The 23,163-nt window shown below is 43.3% G+C and overlaps 1 long non-coding RNA gene across 1 annotated transcript in view; it reads right to left on the reverse strand.

Moving 5' to 3' along the window:
• Window positions 1-23,163, reverse strand: part of LOC115507702 — a 362,835-nt gene that overhangs the window by 231,366 nt on the left and 108,306 nt on the right. The window contains exon 2 of the long non-coding RNA XR_003966774.1: window positions 20,187-20,419. This is a non-coding gene — a long non-coding RNA (uncharacterized LOC115507702). The remainder of the gene's footprint in view (window positions 1-20,186; window positions 20,420-23,163) is intronic.

Below are 23,163 nucleotides of genomic sequence, written 5' to 3' on the forward strand. Positions count from 1 at the left end.
TTAACATGTTTTCTCCCTCATTCTCACTCTTCCTTCCTTCTGGAACTTTAAATAAATTTATGATATGACCATTTCAATTTATCTTCCCTGTCCTTCCATATATTTTCCATACATCTAAACTCTGAATTGCCCTCTGAGTGATTTTTTATAGTTCTGCCTTCTAGCTCACTCATTCTCTCTTTAGCTGCATCTAATCTATTTACTCTGCTTTTGATGTTTTTAATTTCAGTTGTTGTATTTCATTTCTAGAATATATGTTTCATTATCTTTATATCTGCAAGGCCGATTATATTCATCTGCTCCTCCTTACTGATTCACTTTTCTATTTATTAAATTCACTATACTTATAATTTAATTATTCCAATACCAAAAGCTTCCTGAGTCTGACTCTGCCATTAGTGACTTCTGCTGATTCTCACTCATGGCAGCTTATTATGAGTGGCACTCTGCCCAGTTGTGTCTTTAGACCAAAGCTGTCTCCAGATATTTCCAAGTAACTACTGAGAGGTAAAATGGCTTTTGGTTGAGATTACTGTGTTAGACAAACATATACACACTTTGAAAATCCCCTAGAAGTACCTCTAATCTGTCAAGGGCTCCTGGATAACCTTGACATACACTTGTTTCTCTGTCACTATGTAACTAAACTGTAATATTTTAATCTGAGAGGCCAAATTGCATAAATTAGCACCACAGTACAGTGAGTATTATTGTCCTATTATTCCACTGTTAATAAATCCACTTCAGAATCATTCAATTTATTTTTAACCTTTTTTTTTTTATTTTAAGAGAGAGAAAGCATGGGGTGCCCGGTAGCTCAGTCAGTTGAGCATCTGACTTCAGCTCAGGTCATGATCTCACAGTCTGTGAGTTCGAGCCCTGCATTGGGCTCTGTGCTGACAGCTCAGAGCCTGGAGCCTACTTCGGATTCTGTGTCTCCCTCTCTCTCTGCCCCTCCCCTGCTCATGCTCTGTCTCAAAAATAAATAAAAACATTAAAAAAAATTAAGAGAGAGAAAGCAGAGGAGAGGCAGAGAGAGAGTGGAGGAGAGAGAGAATCCCAAGCAGACTCCATACTCAGCACAGAGCCTGACTCAGGGCTATATCACACAACCACTAAGACCACAACCTGAGCCAATATCAAGAGTCAGATGCTCAAACTGACTTAGCCACCCAGGCACCCCCAGAATCATTTTATTTTTCATCCACCTAGTTTAGCACTGGGCACAGGGAGGAGCTCAAAAATATTTCTCTGATGTGACCAAAGGGAAATTTTACATTCAATCTTTTAAAATTTTTTATCACAATGATTACTCTATGTCTACTGGCTAATAAGATGACTCAGCAAATGGGGGTAGGAATATGAAAAAAGTCAACTTAGTTCTTTGCTTTGATTAAATCTAAGTATCTATATCATATAGCCAGCTTTAAACACCCAATTTTTAATAATTTAATTGATAATTCTAAAAGTGCAAATTAATAACACTATACTTGAACTACTTGAAAAACTTCATGTGTTATTTGGCTGGCTTTTAAACTTGAATCAAATTTTAAATAGCCTTCAAAAGTGTTAAGAATAGTTTTTTCTTGCAAGGAAGACAAACTGGCTGATGAAAATCAGTGGCTTTAGGTCACTCAGAAGTAATTAATCAAGAGATATCTGAATAAAAGTCATTAAATGGCTTATCACACAAGACATGATTAAGACATAATGATTATCAGTAAGCATAAATGTGCATAAATGGCCTAAAACTGTCAGTGACATTCAGTTAAATTGTAGGTACAACCCTTAGATACATTTCCCATCTGTATCTATATCTATACTGGCAATATAAGCTTGACTTTGGAAAATCACAAGCTATGTTGATATTTAAGTAGAGAATTATGTTTATTTATGTGTTTTAATTTAAATTAAATCAGACTTGGGACACCCGGGGGCTCAGTCAGGTAAGTGTCCGACTTCAGTTCAGGTCATGATCTCACAGTTGGTGAGTTAGAGCCCTGCGTTGGACTCTGTGCTGACAGCTCAGAGCCTGGAGCCTGCTTCAGATTCTGTGCCTCCCTCTCTCTCTGCCCCTCCCCCACTCGTGCTCGCTCTCGCTCTCTCTCTCTCTCTCTCTCTCCCTCTCTCTCTCTCTCTAAAGAATAAACATTAAAAAAAAATTGCGGGGGGGGGGGGGCACCCGGGTGGCTCAGTCGGTTGAGCGTCCTACTTTGGCTCAGGTCATGATCTCGCCATTCGTGAGTTCGAGCCCTGTGTCAGCCTCTGTGCTCAGAGCCCGGAACCTACTTTGGATTCTGTGTCTCCCCTCTCTCTCTCTGCCCCTCCCCTGCCTGCACTCTGTCTCTCTCCCTCTCCCTCAAAAATAAATAAACATTAAAAAATTTTTTTTTAATTTTAAATTAAACCAGACTTTTCAAAGCATCATTGAATATATTTGATCACACTTCTCTTTTAGCTTTTTTTAAATACAGAAAATGATTCCTTAACACTAGATTTGAAGTATTTGTGTTAGTCACAAACATTTCCAGTAGTTTTCAGAAAGTTATGTCTTCAGTACTGAATTCTCAAATGTTAGCAGGTGTTTGAGGCATTTAAATTAGAGGAATTTACCTTTTAGTACACATCCATCGTGGCTTAATTCCTTATCCACATAATGCCCAACCTCTTAATGATCAGTTCCACTTATCCATACGTTTGGTGCCACAGACAAAACTAATCTGTTTAACTGTTTTTTTTTTTCTTTCTTTGACCTGATGTTCCAGTATCACACTCATACAACAAAGAAGAAGAATGGCATTGTGGGAGAGGGAAGAAAAATAAGGACAGTCTGTTGAAACATGTCATGGTGGGGGGGGAGGGTGACATACCTGAGTGACTCAATTGGTTGAGCATCCTACTTTGGCTCAGGTCATGATCTCACCGTTCATGAGTTCGAGCCCCGTGTCGGCCTCTGTGCTGACAGCTCAGAGCCTGGAGCCTGCTTCAGATTCTGTGTCTCCCTGTCTCCCTATCTGTCTGCCCCTCCCCTGCTCACGCTCTGCCTCTCTCTCTGCTGAAACATGTCATGATTGTATAAACAACATAAGACAGAAGTCATCCAAAATTACACACAATCCTACCATCAACTGAAGCATTTAGCTGGAACCTCCTTATTTGCATCCTGTGGCCAATTTGTTCACAGACCTCTCTTCCTGGGCTCCTACCATGGTCTGATAAATTATCTGCACAAGGTTGTGCCCTCTCTAGATTTGAGCCTCTGTCTCTCTGTGATTATATTTCAACCGAGTTCTTGAACACCATCAGACAGCCCAGCGTTGAATGGATCTATCCAGGCTGCCCGTCCCAAAGTTGAGATTCATGAGCCTCTCTAGACCTGTGCACGTCCTGATTCCCATGGATCTCCATCTCTGGGGAAAGCTAGTACAAGAGAAGCAACACTGAAGTTAATATTCTGTGAGCCCATCCATGTTGGTCTAGTTGCACTTACAGTATCAGCAGTAGAGAAAAACCCCAGAAATCCCTTAGTTTGCTGGAGGTGCCTGAAGCTTTGCCCCCACGTTTCCACTCTCTATGCCTCATCTGCCTATTTCAGTCAGACCTGATGTGGGTTCATGATCATTCTATCCCTTCAAATTGTCGGGGGATTTCACAACAATTAGTAGTTCAAGAAAAGGCAAGTCAATTGTATTGCTTATCTATCTTAGAAATGATCTCATTTCGGGGCGCCTGGGTGGCGCAGTCGGTTAAGCGTCCGACTTCAGCCAGGTCACGATCTCGCGGTCCGGGAGTTCGAGCCCCGCGTCGGGCTCTGGGCTGATGGCTCGGAGCCTGGAGCCTGCTTCCGATTCTGTGTCTCCCTCTCTCTCTGCCCCTCCCCCGTTCATGCTCTGTCTCTCTCTGTCCCCCCCAAAAATAAATAAACGTTGAAAAAAAAATATTTAAAAAAAAAAAAAAAAAAAGAAATGATCTCATTTCTAGAACTTGGATTCTGCTGTGCTCATTGGTTAAACCAAATCATAAATCCCAATGCCCTAGCTCAGCCCTTTGGTCTCAGGCATTATCTTAAAAACCAGATTCTATTAAAGTTCTAAGATGTGCCTTCCATTTTTTCCAGGGGCTGCTGTCCAGTTTGACCCAGGCAAGTATTGCAGACCCCACAAATCTGTCCCTAATGCCAGCCTTTTTCTCTCCTTAGGTCTAGGAGATCTGGGTTTATATCCTGGCTGTACCACTTGCTAGTTAATCTTGCAATCTACCTAACTTCTTGAATGCAGACTCATTAATGTGGAATATTAATAACCATTCTGACAACATGGTTTTATTTCTAAAATCATATATAAAATAACATAGCTGAAATGCCTACTTCAGGGCCTAGCACATTACTGGAGTTCAATAAATGGTATTTTTATGTTCCTGGTTACACATACCAACATTAATATGAGAGCACTTTCTAAAGGACCAATGTATACTCCTAAGCAAGGTTTTCTCAAACTGTAATATGTGAAAGAACTGATTATTAGGCTTGTTAAAATGTGGTTCCTGACTGTATTAGAAGTTTCATTTGGTAATTGTACATGGAACCCAGGGACCTGCGCTTTAGAACACCATCCCCAGGGCCTTTTGATGTGTGTGGCCATAGTGTGGATCAGGAAGTCACAGAGGGACAATTTCCTGCCTCACCAAGGGATAAGAGGGCCTAAAAAGGCAGTGATGGTCACAGACATTGGCAGTGGCTTTTATATGTCCACAGACATTGGCAGTGACGTTTGTATGTTCACTCCTTCCTTATTTCTTCAAATCCTCCCCACGCATACTCCTCTGCTGTGCTATGCTTATGCTCTGAACACTGAACACCTGGAACTGGCTGGAATTTCCCATTTCCTGCTGCATTACCCACATCTTTGGGTCCCATTGCTTGCTCCACCCCAGAGCAGGGTCCTGCCTTTCGAGCAACTCCTAGTCCTTCCAGGGCCCCTGACCTCACAAAAGCAGGTTCCATGGCCATTAGCCCCATGCATTTTGGGGCCACATTAATTGAATCCTTGGTGATGTGACCATTTGGGCCTGCATGAGTGCAAGTTAGAGAAAACAGTGCAGGCATATGTTTCCAATATTTTATACAACTTCCAGGACAAATAAGTGTCTGCTCTTTGTGGCAAAAATCAATGTTTTACTTACGGGGGTTCCATTTATAGCTACCTCTTTTCTATCATTGGGTCTGAATGGCTATTTAAACCTATTATTGGACTCTTTACCCACTCCTATGATGTCCTGTCCCTCTCTCAGATGCCAGCCCTGGGCACTCATCGGCCAACATCATTCTGCCGAGAGTCAGAAAATCTTTATTCTCATCACAGCTCAAGTGCTTTTCATTTTTGTGACCTTGAAGAAATTCTTTACCCTCTCAGAAAGTGTGTGTTCTCATATATAAATAGAAATACTGTATCATTGACTTGTCATAAGGATTAAATAGAGATGCAAAGTACTCAGGGGGGCTTGGAATATAGTTAAGTGCTTAATGAAAGCTCTTTCCTCCTTCCTCTTCACTGGGTAAGAGCCATGCCATACTCTGCTTTTATTTCCCACCTCTTAGAAGTTCTGTGTCCTCTTACATTTAAGGAAAAGACATCTTTCCAATTAAAAGGAGGGCCAGAGTGCCTTGAGGAAGTAACTCAATTTGCTTGAGCTCATCTGTCCACGTGTACACTGGCAGGAAGAATACCGGCCCCAGAGGGGCGACTGGGAAAATCAGCATGATTAACCTCTTCCAAAGAGCCCAACCAAGTACCAGGTCACAGTAGGTGCTCAATAAATGTTAACTCCACCCCTGATCCCCAAAGACCAGAGCTCTAACTCTGCCTACCATTCCCACCATGATGTCCCATGCTTTCCAAACAAAATTAAATTTCCCTTCCTTCCATGCAGCAGCTGAAGGAGGTATTTGGAGAAAAGCAATCTGGTGAAACAAATATGTAGCATGTTATCAGTCAAGTTCTTTTACCCTCCCAGGGGTATAAGCATTGTAAGAGAGGAACTCGTTTGCCCAAAGAAAGCTACCACTGGAGATACCGCCAGGCATGCAAGGAAGGGACATCTTGACAGTTCAGTCCAAAGGTTCTCCTTCCTCATCTCCTACTTCCCCCTACATCGTATGCTCCAGGTACATGATTCTGTTCTGGCCTGGGCAAGCCCACTCCTCACCCAAGACCAAACTTTGTTCTAGTTTCCTTGGTTCTGACAAAGCTGCTCTCAATTTCTGCTTTCCTGGGAAGCTGCTCAATGCACAAAACAAAACAAGTCGAAAAAACAAATAGTAAGGTCAGTTCCTTGCCTGAGGGTCAACAGAAAGCAGGGTGGGGTGTTACTTCCCAGTAGGCCCGAAGTTGGAGAACATAATACCCAGTTAATACTCCTCTGACTCACCAAATACTTTTTATAGTTTACAAGTAAACACTCACGTTGAACCACATGGTATGTGGTTCACGCAAACCTGAGTGCCTGCTCAACTGTATAAAGGAAAGAACACATGGATGAACAGCTGATAAATATTTCTAGTTTGTTCATGTGCAGCAAAATAAGCCTGTAGAGCAGGCAGAGGAAAAACAGCATCAGCGGGCCTTCCCACAGTTTGACTCAAATTGACTTTTTTAAAGTTTATTTATTTCTTTTGAGAGACAGTGTGTGAACAGGGGAGGGATGGGACGGGGGTGGTGGAGGGGGGAAGAGAGAGAGAATCCCAAGCAGGCTCCATGCTGTCAGCGCAGTGCCCAATGGACTCGATCCCACAAACCACAAGATCATGACCTGAGCCAAAATCAAGAGTCCGACGCCCAACTGAGTGAACCACCCAGGCGCCCCTCAGATTGATTTTAATTTGAAAGAGAAGACTAGATTCCCTTTAAATATTTCACATATATATGGATAGATAGATGATTAGATAGATGACAGACAGACAGATAGGGGATATACATAAAAACAGTAACAGAGAGGGGCGCCTGGGTGGCGCAGTCGGTTAAGCGTCCGACTTCAGCCAGGTCACGATCTCGCGGTCCGGGAGTTCGAGCCCCGCGTCGGGCTCTGGGCTGATGGCTCGGAGCCTGGAGTCTGTTTCCGATTCTGTGTCTCCCTCTCTCTCTCTGCCCCTCCCCTGTTCATGCTCTGTCTCTCTCTGTCCCAAAAATAAATAAACGTTGAAAAAAAAAAAATTAAAAAAAAAAAAAAACAGTAACAGAGAGATACACAGACACAGGGACGGAGAGAGAGACAGAGACAGAAAGAGAGAGAGATTTGCAGACTGAAAGATCCAAAGCACTTTGTTCTTCCTGATGTTGTTTACCTTACCTGAAATGCCCTCCCTCTTCACTCCCACATGCTCAGAGTGCAGTTATCGTTCAAATCCTGGAGTAAGAAGTCGTGGAGATAAATACTGTGCCAACGTGGAAATAAGATTAAGTTACAGCACTTCTTTCAAATTACGTAATTTCACTAATTAACTTCCTGCCTCTCTGTGCTCTACGTTAGATAAGATGCCATCACTGCAAGTTCTCCAGGATCTGGCCCACTGCACCAACAGTCTCCTTCCCAGGCCACCCCCTCCTCAAGACTTCCCACCAGGGGCAGTGTTCGCCTTGCTGCCACATCACCCACCCTCACCTGCACCGTGGTGAAGCCCACAAAGGTGTCGCCAGGTAGCTGCTAGTGCAGTGAAAAGAACACAGTTCTGAAACTTAGCACCCTAAGTTTGGACACTGGCTTCTTCCTTTACAAGCTGAGTGACCTGGGACACATTATTTAATCTCTCTGAGTCTCGGATTCCTTACATGTAAAATGTGGACAAAAATAATAATCCCTACTTTGTGGGGATGATGTGAGACTTGAGTCACATCATTTATTTGAACACAGTGCTTGGAAGTATCCCAAACCATGAAGGGTCTCAATTTTACTGACTTGCAAGCAAACAGGCACACTCACCACAGGTTCAAGGATGCCGACCTAAGATACGAAACTCCTGGGGCAGAGACAAAGGACTCTATTACTCACAGCAACAGTAGCACCCAGAGTGTCATTGATTGAGCCCATTCCCCATGCCCCAACTTCTACCAGGTGATGCAAAGGCCTGACAACACATAGCGCATTGAGCTGCATTACAGGAGGGGAAACCAGAGCTTAGGGAACCTGATCTTTTATAATGGGCAGAATCCTGCCTGATCTGTGTCCTGGAGGGAGACATTATGTTTGTAACACTGGAGGGTAAGTTAATTTGCCTTATGCCCCAGAGGGAGATGTTATTTCTGTCTTCCAAGGTGTTCTCTACACAAATACCCTTGAAAAGATAGTCTGGAATAAAAGAGCATCCTGTGCCTCACTCGCAGAACATGGAGAAATACAACTGACCCCTCCAGAGTTGTTTCCCATTGAGACAAACCTTGATAAATCTCCACTTGCTTCCCTTTTTTTGCTCTTGCTCTTGCTAAATCTCCTGCCTGAGATTTTCCTCTTCTTCCCTCCAGAGATCCAAAGACCTTGCTTCATTCAAGCACAAGTTAAATAACCCCTTCCTTGAAGAGCTTTTTTCCAAATACTCCAGCATTATAAATTTCTCAGAATCCCCTCTTCTATTTGGGGTCTGTGTCATAAAAACAAGCCATTCTTTAATTTTCTAACTGCTCCAATAAAATTCAACACTCATCCCACCTATTTTTTTCTCAACTCCAAGTTCAGGAATATACTGTAGGGGGTTGCCGTAGACGCTGGTGGGGCCCCACCTATAGCCCCCTGAGCATTCTGGGTATTTATCAACCTAACTGGTCACTTCCTGAGGGAGTGACTGGAGTATGCATCCGGAAACCTGAAGTGCTAGAGAAGTCAAGTTCCACTCCCAATAGCCCACCACCAATGAGGGGTGCAAGGTGGTGTACAAATACCCCAACTCCCTTGCTCCTCAGGTAGATGCATGTCCTACACTGCCTCCTGGAATTCAAATGGGGCATTAAGCTCCAGTTACCCTCAGTACAACCTGGCTTCATGACACCATTTTGTGGGTGCCCTCCACTCTCTCTCTTGCTTCTTCATGCCCTTCCATTGTTTTCTGAGAGTACCAGCCCCCCAATAATCTACTTGCAATAAATCTTCATCTCAGGGTCACTTTCCAAGGGAACACAAACCAAAAGGGCATCAACAAATGACCATTCTTGAATCACACCTTGAAAATATTAAATATTCATTGACATACAGCTTTCAGTCAAAACCACTGCCATATTTATTATGAGGCACCAACTCCAATAATATCATAAATATTTAAAAGTCATCCTTATGTTTCTAAAGAATAAAATAATCATATTTAATTATGATATCACTAGAATAAAATATGGAACCAAATGAATCTATATGTGAAAGTGGCAGGAATATCTCTAGTTGAGAAGAGGCACTTGGCCCCAGAATACACCTGAAATGCTTCCAAGCATCTTGGCAATGAGTTAGAGGTGCCCTTCCGGCAGTCCTCTGTGGAATGCAACAAGATTGGAGACACTTCAAGAATTCTCTTCATGGCACTCAAGTGCTACAGGAAAGGTTGACAAGGCCAACTGGCTCTTTGCCAGGGACTTGTCCTGCTCCCGGTACATCCTCATACATAACCCTGGGCTTTATGATGACATCAAATTCAGATTGAGAAAATGTCCCCCATCCCCTAGCATGATGCCATGAAGTGCTGACTTGTTTTCCTGATGGTCAAAATGTATGGGTTCCTGGCTTGTAACGATTAAAAGGGTCAGGTTAACTAGCATGTGGTGGTCCCCAGTAAGGTATGAGAGGAGTCAAAGTCCTTTGGGCATTTAGGACAGAGCCACTGTACTGGGAGAGTAAGAGCAGCCTCAGAATGAAAAACAGCATTAAATGTTTGAAAGGCATGACAACAAGGCAACAAGAGTATCTGCCATTACTCTGGGCACAGAGCTCAGTCCTTCCCCATCACAAGTAGATTGGCACCAGTCCAAAAGGCTGTTTCCACCATGGAATGCAACACAGAATCCATCCTCAGAATAGAGCATGGAACATAACCCCTGAATCCTTCCCTTGCAGCTGCCCTGGGACCTGGCAGGATTCATGCCACTTGACCACATAACCTGTTGCAAAACGGCTATGGGAGGGGACCTTGACAAAGAGCCCAGTTATCTTATCCTGTGGACTTATGCAGACACTCTTGTTGTGTTCGTCCCAAAGGAGAAACTAAAGTAACAGGAAAAGGAAAGTCTTCCTTGCCAAGACCCTAGAGATCAAGTAACTAGCGTCAGGTAATCCAAGAAGACACAGAAAGCAGTGGGAAAATAGACGAGCACCTACCGCACTATTACTGTTACAGTCAGGAAGTTCAGTTTAAGAACAGGTCAGTTAAAGTGTGACTCCATGAGTCAGAGGCCCCAGTGCGTGAAACCAAAATCCTTCAGACCCAGATCCATCCTGAGCACCACAACAGGACCAGAGACAGTGAGGACTGGAACCAGGTGGGCCACGTGAGAGCTACAAAGAAAGAGACCACACTCGTATTAGGCTTGCTGGAGAGAATGATCAGTGCGTTTAACAGAACGTGGGTGCACTCTGCAAATAGTGACTATTTTAAGGAATTTGAAAGGTAAAGGGTAATTAAGTCTCAGCGTGAGCGTCACATCTGAGCTCACTTAAGGGGAAAGAAATCTCCCACAATCTCAGAGCAAGACTGTCTGGGAGTGGGTTACAAGCCCCAAACATAGAGAAGATGTTCCCTGGTGCCACACCACTAGCGGGACTGTGTCAGCCTGAGTCTGGAAGTCCTCATTTCCAGCTGTGAGCCTCCTATGATGGCCTTGCCCTGGCCCTTCCATCTCATAAATGCAAGTGTGTGGAGGGGGTGACGGGTGGAGAGAGCTTTGGCCAGGCAAAACCACCCAACACTTCCCGGATGCCAGGAGGAAAGCTTTCGCTCCCTCTGCCCACCGTGACATTCACAGCCTCCATCACGGTGTTAGGGCACCCCAGATCATGCCTTTGGCCAACCCATCCACATTTTCTCCCTGTACTCTGAAACTGTCACTGATGAGCTGCTTTTGAACTTGGTGGTGTAGGAGAGTTCCTAGCCAGACGCTTCCACTGTTCCATCCATGCGTGTCTTTGTCGTCTCTAAGGCTGCCTGGTCCCTAAAGCTATTCACTCTTCTCTCTGCAGATACAGTCAGACTACACTGCCCAGCGTGTCTTAGAGTCACATGTGGCTAAGTCACAAGAACAACAGTCACACAAAAGAAGGGTCAGCGTAGAATAGAAAACAGAGGGTGGTTAGACGACTGTTAGCATCTATCTGATTTCACAGGGCACTTTCAAACTTCCACACCTTTCCGAAAGTACATCCAGATACGCTGTCTCATGTTCCAACCAATAACTCTGAAGAATAGGAAAGGAAAGAAGCTGGTACCCTATTTACAGACAGGAAAGCAGAGGCAGGAAAAATCACTGACCAACCCAGGATTATAAAGTAATAGAGGCCAGGCTGCAGGCAGAACTCTGCTGTCCTGACAACTGACTTTTGTCTTATTCATGCTCACCATGTTATATTCAGTTTCTCCTAAAAATTCCCCATTATTGGTCAGCTTTATTATATTCATTCTTAAATTTAAAAAAAATTTTTAACTTTATTCATTTTTGAGAGACAGAGAGAGACAGAGCATGGGCGGGGAAGGGGCAGAGAGAGAGAGAGGGAGACACAGAATCTGAAGCAGGCTCCGGGCTCTGAGCTGTCAGCACACAGCCCAACGTGCAGAGCCGGACGTGGGGCTCGAACTCACGAACTGCAAGATCATGACCTGAGCTGAAGTTGGATGCTCAACCGACGGAGCCACCCAGGCGCTCCTTGTTCTTAAATTTTAATAATGTGGGCCACTGCATCTTATTTTATTCTATCTGTAATTACATAAAATGATACAAATGAAAAGAAGGCTTACGCTCCCCAAAATATGTACCTAGGAGCTTTGAGGGAACATAACTTTAATCCTTTTAGGCAGAGCTTACGTTTACACATAATCCTTTACACAACGGCTACAGATGCTAAGAGGTTAGGGTTCACTGCAAGCGTACGTGTGATTCGGGTCCCAGCCCACGGTGTCCTTTTATCTGCCAAAGCCACCGCTCCTTCCCTGAGGAACACTGAAACAAACGCTCGACTGAATTCCCCCTCCAACTCAGTCACCTGTCACATATTCTCAAACCAACGCGCACCTCATGAGGCTACGTGTCGGCGAAGATGTGCAGAAATCGGAGCCCTCCTGAATTGCTACCGGTGCGAACGTAGAAGGGTGCAGCTGCTACGGAAAACGGTCTGGCAGCTCCACAAAAAGTCAGACACAGAGTTACCATGTGACCCAACGATCCACTCCTAGGTACACACCCAAGAACAATGAAAACACGTGCACACAGGAGCTCGAACACAAATGCTCACGGCTGCATGATTCGCAAGGGCCGACCAAACAGTCGTCAACTACTGAATGGATGAACAAAATGGGGTCTGTCCACACAATGGAACGCTAGTCGTTAAGAAACAGGAGTAAGGCGCTGAAAAGCTACAACACGGATGAACCTTGGAAACACGATGCTGAGGGAAGGAGCCAGGCACAAAGGAACAAAGATTATATGATTCCGTTTATACCAAATGTGCAGAACAGTCAAATCCAGAGAGACGGAAAGTAGATTAGTGGTTGCCAGGGGCCTAGAAGAATGGAGAGATGGGGGAGGTGATGGCTAATGGGTATGCAGTTTCTATCTTAGGGATGATAAAATTGTCCTAAAAGTAGATTATGGTGATGGTTGATTAACTCTCTAAATAATGAATGTCAAATGCTTACAATAATACATGGCATGTGATTAGCACTATAAAGATTATTAAAATAATGTCACAATAGAATATTATTTCAATAATTATTACCCTTATAATAACTATTATTATTATATTTACTACTATGAATAATAATCCCCTGCCCTCCAAGTATAGTTTCCCTTAGTGTGGATCAACAGAGTGGGGCCCATGGTCCAAATATGACCGAGGGTTAGCAGGGTTTATTCTCCCGGCTTGTGTACACAGTTAGATTTCAAGAAAAACTATGTTGTTTAGAAAATAGGATTTGCCTCAGAACACTATTTGTAGGTCTTTGATAATAACCCACATTATAAGTTCTACTACTCCGAAAATGAAATCAATGTAACACAGAGCTGCCCACACCCCAAATGCCAACCTACCTGACCACTTAGAAGCCTCATGTTAGCACCTCTTTCCAAACTGGTTTCAATCTGTCACATATCTGCTACCACAACAGAACATTCTTCAGTCTCCTGAGATAATATGGTAATTGATGCTTGCATTTTTAAAGTGGATTGGGATTTTTTTTAATACCAAAAAAAAAAAAAAAAAAAAAAAAGTGTTGGGGGCAAGGGAGGCCACTAGGAAGGGAGAGACACAGAGACAGAGAAAAACAAAGAGAGATGAAAGACATGGAGACGAGAGACAGAGAGATCAAACCTATGGAGAAAGAACTCACATGGGGCCCAATTTCTTTCACACATCCATGAATCCCCCTCGCACATGGGGCTCACACAACCTTCAAAGTGAGCTTTCCCCATGCTGTGTGGGAGAGATCAGCATTAAGACAACTGGATGTAAACTTTCCAGAAGAAAAGAAAAACAGGCACAAAAGAACACAAGCCTTTTTGCCTTTTCCAAGGAATCAAAAAATGACTCAAGAACAGCACGTCAAAATCAAAGATGACAGCAGCTTCAAAGCTTCTCCATAAGATCAAAGGCAGAGGAAGGGGAAAGAAGACAGAATCTGAGACAGTGGGGAGAAGGGTCCTCGTAGCCAGTGTGAAGCCATAATAACCATTATCTCCAATAAGTTAACTTCACCCTTGACAGTCAGCTGTAGGGCTCTCCCAGGGAGCTTTGTGGAAAGGTCAGTAACAGAAACAAAAATGAGGCATTTTAGCAAAAACACTGAAATCAAATCCTACTGGCAGAAGTCTTCCAGGACATCACCTTGCCCTCTCTCCCCTAAAAAGACTGTCTTGCTGGACCTCACATATTTTATTTTTTGTAACATTTATTTATTTATTTGGGGAGGGGGGTGCAGAAAGAGAGGGAGAAAGAATCCCAAGCGGGCTGCGCACTGTCAGCACAGAGCCAGACGCAGGGCTCAAACCCATGAACCACGAGATCATGACCTAACCAAAACCAAGAGTTGGTTGCTTACCCAACTGAGCCACCCAGGTGCCCCGTGGACCTCACATATTTTAAACTGAATTTGAGTAAAGTGCCCCAGAATCCAGTAACAGTTTCAGTTAGATCACACAGGAATTGTTTTCAAGTCAATATATTTATCCTTGTAGCATTTAAAAATGTGACTTTCCTACAACCTTCCCCAAGTGAGGGAAAGAAGCATGAATGCTAGTGAAATGTTTATTCTCATGATCTGATGACTGATCTCAGTATAATTGGTCAGAAACCACCTCTCCCTCATTCTGTTGCCATTATAAAATACTTCTCTCTCAATTTAACTCTTGTTCTCCCCAATACTGTGCTGCATAACACTGGAGTGTGGTAGTGGAATGGATTCCACATAATTAGTTCTACGTAATTGAGCAATAAGGCCTCGTTATGCATGAAAGTCATTGGGCCTCTCACATAGGAACAACTCAAGAACAATGATGTATTGTTCCCACTAACTGTGCAAAGCATTCCCTGTAGGACTATGTGTTCTTTTGCTTGGGAAACAGCATTTCCAAATGACGACTGGAGCACTGTTTGAGGGAATATATCCTCTAAAGCAATCTCCTTCCCAGAACATTCTCCCGATTCCTCGTTTCCGAGGGGTTATGCGAGAGCAGATCGATAGCAGTTGAGAATATAGTATAGTCCCTGGCACATCATAGGTGTCCAGTAAAAAGTGGTTTTAAAATGATCTTTAGAAAACTTGCTGACACCGTTCTTTCAGAGAGAAAACGCAAGCCATGCATACTTCTAACCTCACCGTCTCCTCGCCTCTATCTTTCCTGTATATAAAATAGATGTTTCCCACTGCCTTCAGGACAGCCACATGATCCTGAAAATAGCTCTAGATACTTGAATGGCAGTTTCCACCTAAATAGAAAACTTCATTATTTTTTTAAATTTTGTTAACGTTTATTCATTTTTGAGAGACAGACAGAGACAGAGAATGAGGGGGGAAGGGGCAGAGAGACAGGGAGACACAGAATCTGAAACAGGCTCCAGGCTCTGAGCTGTCAGCACAGACCCCGATGCGGGGCTCGAACCCACAAACTGCGAGATCATGACCTGAGCCGAAGTCGGATGGTCAACTGACTGAGCCACCCAGGTGCCCCAAACTTCGTTATTAAAATGCAGGCCCAGAGTATGCTGGCCTAGAACAACACACACACACACACACACACACACACACACACACACACACATTTCAACAAATACATAAATCCAAAGCAACCTTGTAAAGTGTTTGCACTTTTTGTAATGTATTGAATGTTGTCAGATCATACCAAGCCTTCGACTTTATCGATACCTGAACACTACCTACATGTATCTTTCCCTTCTTCAAAAAGGTTATAAGGACAATCTGCAAATCTGTAAATGAGCAAATAAGTGTGCACATAGTTCAGTGAGCATTTCTTTATTTATTCTGTATTGTTACACTCAGGCTATATAAAGTGCATCCAAGTTTGCCAAATCTCAAGCATTAACTTTTCATCTATGTTTTCCCTAAATGTTTTGTTCTAATGTTTGTTCCTCTGAAACAGGTTAAAGAGTTTAAAAAAAAAAAACTGGCTGATTTTTAATGCAACCAGCTTCACAAAAAACAGATGGTGTATAACCTGGCTAATTAGATAACAGAGGGAGAATCTCATTCCCTAAATAAAACTGTCTTTTGAGTAAACCTTCCACATATCACTTAAACTAGCCATAAAAATGAGTCTTTGGGGAAAGGTTTTCCCCACCAATGTCATCAATCATGTCATTTCCCTTCTTTCTCTCATTCCCCTTCTGCCCTCATGTCGTTTCTTCCCCTGTTTATCTACCTAGAGAAATAGGAGCTAAGGCAGAAGGCTAAGAGTAGATAGGCAATTACTCTTACCTAAGCACAGGAACACCCAAACGCTGAAAACTTTGCCAAATGAATATTTTTCAGTGCCAAGCAAGTCCATGGGATGTATTTGTGCTAAATGTTGCAGTCTTGCATAGCTAAGAGAATGGACTCTGAACGACCATGCCGAGATACCAAATTCAAGACTCCTTCTATACTTTGATCCATGCTCCCCTAAATGCCAATCACCCACAAAGCACACCCGGAGGAGAAGCACCAGCTCGGCCCTGCACCACACCCTCTCTGAAATAATAGAGGCAGGTCACCCAGACCAACTCTTTAGTTCATTGCATCTCTGCATGAAAGTCACCTCCAAAGACTGTCTGAGATCCCCAACCTACCCATTCATGTGGGACAGGCTATGGCAACTTATTTTCCAAGATTCTCCTATGGACAATTACACCAAATACCACCGCCAGAAACACATACCCACACATGCACACAAGCGCATTTCATTTTCTGAAACAGGGTGTGAGCCAACAATGAAAGGAAGAATCATTTCCAGGAGCAGTTTTGTAGACCACAGTGCATAGTTTTCTTCCTTTCCCGCCTGTCTGGGCTGGCTGGAAAGAAAAAGGGTGTCAACTTCTGAGCCACAAGTCCCTTAAACCCTCTACCTTTCATCACACCAAGAGAAACACTGAAAAATACAGCTCCGGTAAGGATTTAATTAAATTCCCAGCACAGGCCTCTGGGTTGTTTTTGTTTTTTGTTTTTTGTTTTCTATTGTTTTTCCCCATTGTAATCTGGAGAAAATAGTTTCTTCTATTGCTTAACATTGATGACTCCTTCTGACTCCAGATTCTCTTCTCTCTTCAGACTGACAGCGCATGGCAGGCATAAACCTTGAGTTCTTCATCCATTCGGCTCTGGCTTCCAGGACAGTGCTGAGCCGAGTCTGCGCTCCTGGATTGTTTCTTTCTTTAAGCGTTGTGTTTGTTAATCAGTTGAAGGCCCCCACACGCCCCTTCTTCTACACTCATTTACACAAACACTGAGGTCACTGCCTGCTCTAGCTATTCTTACCTTGCCTGTGTTCAGGGCTTGCTTTTCCTAGATTGTAACGAGGGACTGCAATGCCTGCCTGGGGGTAAGGGTTGAACTCATTTTGTTAAGGCTCTGTGACTGACCTTGTTCATTAAATCCATGCACAGTCACCTACTTAATAATGTCCCGATCACATTTGGGGGAAGAGGTTGCCGCAGTGGCGTAATTACTGAATTTCCCCAAATCTGTACGTAAAAATGGACAGAACAACCAGACAGCAAAACCACGCATGTATTCACTGCAAACTCCAGGGACACCATATATATCCATGAACCACAAACTACAAGGCTTGAGCATCACTGTCTTTGTGGGAGGAAGCCAAGGAAAACATCAGGGATTCTGGCAGACCTAGAAACAGAAGAAACCCAACAGAGCCAGTAGATTTTCCCTAGCAAGCATGGTGGGCCAATTTGAGAAAAGCAGCTGGAATTGAGAAAAGTGCTGTTCAACTCGGTAACAAATGAGTGCAAGATCTCCATGCAAGTGTGAAGGGGCTGGGGCAGCCTGGCCCACACACACTCTTGAAGCTGACCCACCAGGTTCCCTCCCTTCAGGCCAGGGCCCCCACACAGGGAGTGGACTCCAAATTCAGCAGGACAGGGATAATAGAGACAGAAAAGAGTGACCAGCTAACTCATAATTTTCTTTAATTGACATAAAAACAACAGGACAGGGAGATCTATGAAGTTATAAACTATTCTGAATACAGCTACTTTTAAAAGTTGAGGAAAACTAATTTCATGTGAAAATGAATAACAAAAAAGGATCATAAGTAAATTTGATTTAAATTGATTATAAGGAAGGAGAATATGGAGAATAACATTCCCACAGACAAGCAAAGCAGGACAGCAAATACGTCCTTATAAACACTTGAAAACTACAATTTGCTATCTGACAAAGAGCTAGAAGACACCAATAAAAATGGCACAAAACATGAAAATACAACACAAGTCAGAAACAAAACCTCTCAGAAAGCAGATGACAGAACTCAAGACAACTACCAATAAGAAAAAAATTTTCAGAAGTAAAGAAAAAAATGGAAAAAACACAAGAGAATAAACAAATAATTAATGACTTGTAAGAAATAAAGGATAAAAATGAAATTTTCAAACTCAAAAAATTTGAAGAGATAAAAGGATTTGACCGAATGTGACAAATATTTAAATAGCAAAGAAGATCCAACAATGTTGACAATAAAAACCCCTGAAGAAGAAAGCCAAAACAAGGCAACAAATACTAGAAATCATAATTCAAGGAAATTTTTCACAATAAAGATTTGAAATGACGTATCAAAACAGTAAGGAATATCCCTGAAAATACTGACTCTGAATAACCAACTGAAGATACTATCCTATAAAATTGCTGTATTTTGAAGAAAAAGAAAAGAATCCTATAGGTTTAGAGGAAAAATAAAACAGAAAGTGACATATAATGGAAATAAAAACAGACTTTGACAGCAAGGCTTTATTCCAATAAAACTAGAGTAACAGAATTAAGATACTCAAGGAAGATCACCAAAGCTGATATCAACATAAGGCTGCTGGTAAACATTCAATAGAGAATTTCTTTCTTTTTTTTTTTAATGTTTATTTATTTTTGAGAGACAGAGACAGAGAGTAAGAGGGGGGAGGGGCAGACAGAGAGGGAGACACAGAAGCCGAAACAGGCTTCAGGCTCCCAACTGTCAGCCTAGAGCCCGACACAGGGCTCGAACCCACGAACCATGAGATCATGACCTGAGCCCAAGTCAGACACTTAACCGACTGAGCCACCCAGGTGCCCCTCAATACAGAATTCCTTCTCTACAAAAACATGTTGAGAGTTGAAAGGGAGAGAGCAAACCTTACAATATGACTTCAAAGATCTCATATGACAGCCAACATCAAGAAAGCCATCGATGACAGTGAGGGAGGTCAAGGTGAGGCAAGAGTCAACAGGAAGAGGCTCTCACCAGCCATAAATGAGACAACATGAACCAGAGTAAGGATGAAGATGGCAAAGGATGGAAACCTATCTGTTTAAAACCAGGAGTTCACAGTTAAATTTTTAAAAATTAATTGATCACTTTCTGATGGTTTTAAGAAAACAATCCATGACCTTGAAAACTGATAAAGCTGAAGAATCGAGCATTTATCCTGCCCTTCCTATATGAGCTATACTGCTGTGCAATCAGAGGATAGATGAGAACAAGGCACTCTTTATGATGTTTCTATGGGCAATAAATGAAAAAATGAACGGACTTGGCATGTTAACATCTGCTTCCACCTCCCCCCCCCCACACACACACGAAATCAATCAAAGTCAGATATCATTGTGGCTTCTGAGAATAGAACTCAATAGCACATATAGTCTTGCCAAACAGACCGAATGTGGGTCTGATCAGTCTCTGTATCCAGCTGCAGGAAATATAGACAATGGAGGAAAATACTAATCTTCACTATGAGTAAAGCTATTGGCCACATCCAGACTTTGGGAAATCCAACGGGTCCAACAACCCAGGTTCCCTGGCAGGTAGAGTGTAAGGAACAGCAATGGCAAAAAGGAGGAGAGGAGAAAATTGTAGATTAAAAGCAATTTAAAAGACATCAAATTATAAAAGTAGACAAGAATTGTCATGTCTAAGGATACATATCTGGGGGGGACAGAACTAGACAGAAATTGAAGACAGTAATCACTATAAAAGTTAGCACCATGCATCCATCCATGGAGGGGGGGAACAGAACGGGTATAAGTGGGAAGGGACACATACCAGAGCTGCTAGTGCCCCTGGATGTTCTATGACATGTGTCATATTTATAAGGGCGCTTGCCATATAATCTTGTGTGTGCACTTTTTGTGTGGTTTTCTGTACATATGTCTCATTTTACAGCGAGAAGTTTAGTTAAAAAGAAAAAATAATCATCACAATAATGGCCCAAATGATCCAGAAAAGGAGCAATCATACAGAGGTTGGAACGCAGCGGAATACCTGAAGATCTGGAGTAAAAGCAGATGGTGAAGAACACGGAGGTCCCGCATCTGGAGGCCAGGGTCAGGGGCCACGGAGTTATGGGCAAGGTTGTCCAGTGTAGTCGGAGATCCCAAATCCCGAGGTAGGCATTCTGGGTGAAGAGGGAGCACGTGGTATCCGCATGAGGCATCGTTAGCAAAGGCACCATGATTCAGCTCCCTGGGGACCGAGCCAGAGCTACAAATCACCAGCTGAAGGAAGGCAAGTTGGAGAAAAAGAACACAGAAGAAAGTCTTAAAATTACGGCTCCACCTCATCCACTGCCACACCAGTATTTATGGAAAAGAGGGAGGCTGTAAATATAAAAGCAATTTTAAAAAGAAAAGAATTCTTCAGAAATTAAGGTGTTTTTAAAGAGAACAGTGATTGTTTTTCCCTGAAGCACATGCTTGTGAAAACTCCCCTGGAGGGACCCAAGATTAACATCATTTACAGACCTGGTCTACAACATCTAACATCTTCCCTTTCCTCTTCTGGATACAGATGGCATGCCTTATGAGCTCAGGCCCTCTTGGCCTCATCTGTCCCTAAGGCTGTCAGCCATTTACTGGTGTGGCCACCACTGCAGTGACCAATGGGGGGTGGGGGGCAGTCTCCGGCTCACTTCCTATGAGCACAGTTTGCCTTGCCTCATGCTGCATGGGGCATCCTTAATTCCCCTTCCCCTTTGCCATGTAAGATAAACATATTCACAGTTTCAGGGCATCTCTGAGGAGACCATTATTCTGCCCCCACATTCCACTTTCCCTGGTCTCTGTGCCCCTAGGATTTCTCTCCTAACAAAATTTTTCTCATAAGCGATTTGCTAGTCTGTACTTCCTAGACAATCTGACCTAAGATGGTTGGTACCAACAGTGGGCCCCAGAAAGCAGACCCTCAGAGAAACAGGGGCCTGATCACTGGCCACACATAGGATAGTGGTTGTTCCTGGGATATGCGGGCATCACAGCGACTCACACTGCACCTGTGGTTAATGACGAGGAGGCATAGGTGGAAAGTGAGGTTTGGGAAGGTGACAATAGTGGTGACAAGGAATAAGTGCATGAGGAATTCTCTGGATGGCATCAGAAGCTTTGCAAGAAATATGCTCAGGGTAGCCATCCACCAATTTAAGGTACATCTTCAACAACCACAGGGCAGATTATATTGAAAATAGAGTCCAAGTTTTCATGTTTCAAATGGTAGAGATGCAAAAGACACTGAACACGCAGCCTGACATCAAAGTCAGAGACAGACCTTTAATGAGAAAAGAATGGGACTCTGAGACAGAGTGGGGGATGTCTACCAAGACCCGCATGAAAATCTTAAACCCCCAAGTCCCTCCAGCACTCTGGGATCCCAGAAGCTGCCTCGCTCCCTGGTGTCAGAACCTTGCCTAGAGACCTAACAATGGCCATAGCTGAAGGAGGTATTTTGCCAGATGTTCTTGTTCTTCTTGATGTTGGCAGGTCACCAAAGTTTGTACAGAGCCTTCACAGGTTCCCTCCACCAGCCTCCCCGCTCAGCCATATGCCTCTCTGGGAGGTCTGGGCAGGCGGAGACGGGTCCCTCCTGGAAAGCAGTCGTATGCACACCTCCTTTTCTCTCCCTCTCGGGCACCATCAAATATTTTCTAGTTTCTTGGGAGAACCATCTCCCCTCAAGCCACAAACTTCCCTAAATTTTCTGTCTAGAAAGCATCCTCTATCTTCCCTAGGATGTTTGGCTCCTGAAAACCAAAGCCAAGAAGAAACCTTCTAGTTATTTTCCGCTTTGTGCACTGAGGCAGAGCTGCTCACAAGAACCTCACAGAGGCGACATGCAATAGGATAGATAAGGGAATAATCAGGAGGGGACATACAATTTCAAAGAATATGGACACATCTCTGTAAAAATAAGTTACAAAGTGATGGAGCCACACATGCATCCAGGAGAAGGGCATAATTGCCTGTCAGGGCTAAACTCTACATGAAGACATGTAACCCTAAATATTGACTGGACTGCACGCTCTGGAAAACAGTGTGGAGGTTCCTCAAAAAATGAAAACTAGATCTACCCTACAACCCAGTAATAGCACTGCTAGGAGTTTACCCAACGGATATGGGAGTGCTGATGCATAGGGGCGCTTGTACCCCAGTGTTTATAGTAGCACTTTCTTTTTTTTTTTAATTTTTTTTTTCAACGTTTATTTATTTTTGGGACAGAGAGAGACAGAGCATGAACGGGGGAGGGGCAGAGAGAGAGGGAGACACAGAATCGGAAACAGGCTCCAGGCTCTGAGCCATCAGCCCAGAGCCCGACGCGGGGCTCGAACTCACGGACCGCGAGATCGTGACCTGGCTGAAGTCGGACGCTCAACCGACTGCGCCACCCAGGCGCCCCAATAGTAGCACTTTCAACGATAGCCAAATTACGGAAAGAGCCTAAATGTCCATCAACTGATGAATGGATAAAGAAGATGTGGTTTATATATACAATGGAATACTACGTGGCAATAAGAAAGAATGAAATCTGGCCTTTTGCAGCCACGTAGATGGAACTGGAGAGTGTTATGCTAGGTGAAATAAGTCATACAGAGAAAGACAGAGACCTTATATTTTCACTCTTATGTGGATCCTGAGAAACTTAACAGAAGACCATGGGGGAGAGGGGGTGGGAAAGTTACAAAGAGGGAAGGAGGCAAACCATAAGAGACTCTTAAATACTGAGAACGAACTGAGGGTTGATGCGGGTTGGGGGAGAGGGGAAAGTGGGTGATGGGCATTGAGGAAGCCACCTATTGGGATGAGCTACCGGGTGTTGTATGGAAACCAATTTGACAATAAATTATATTTAAAAAATACTCACTGGACTGCAAATACCGACTTGTCATGTATTTTAAAATAGGATGTCATAAAGCAAAACTGAAGGAGAACCAATTCATGCAACTCATCACAACCTTGATTCTTTCCTGATA

This window comes from Lynx canadensis, chromosome X (assembly GCF_007474595.2).
Source record: "Lynx canadensis isolate LIC74 chromosome X, mLynCan4.pri.v2, whole genome shotgun sequence".
Lineage (NCBI taxonomy): Eukaryota > Metazoa > Chordata > Mammalia > Carnivora > Felidae > Lynx > Lynx canadensis.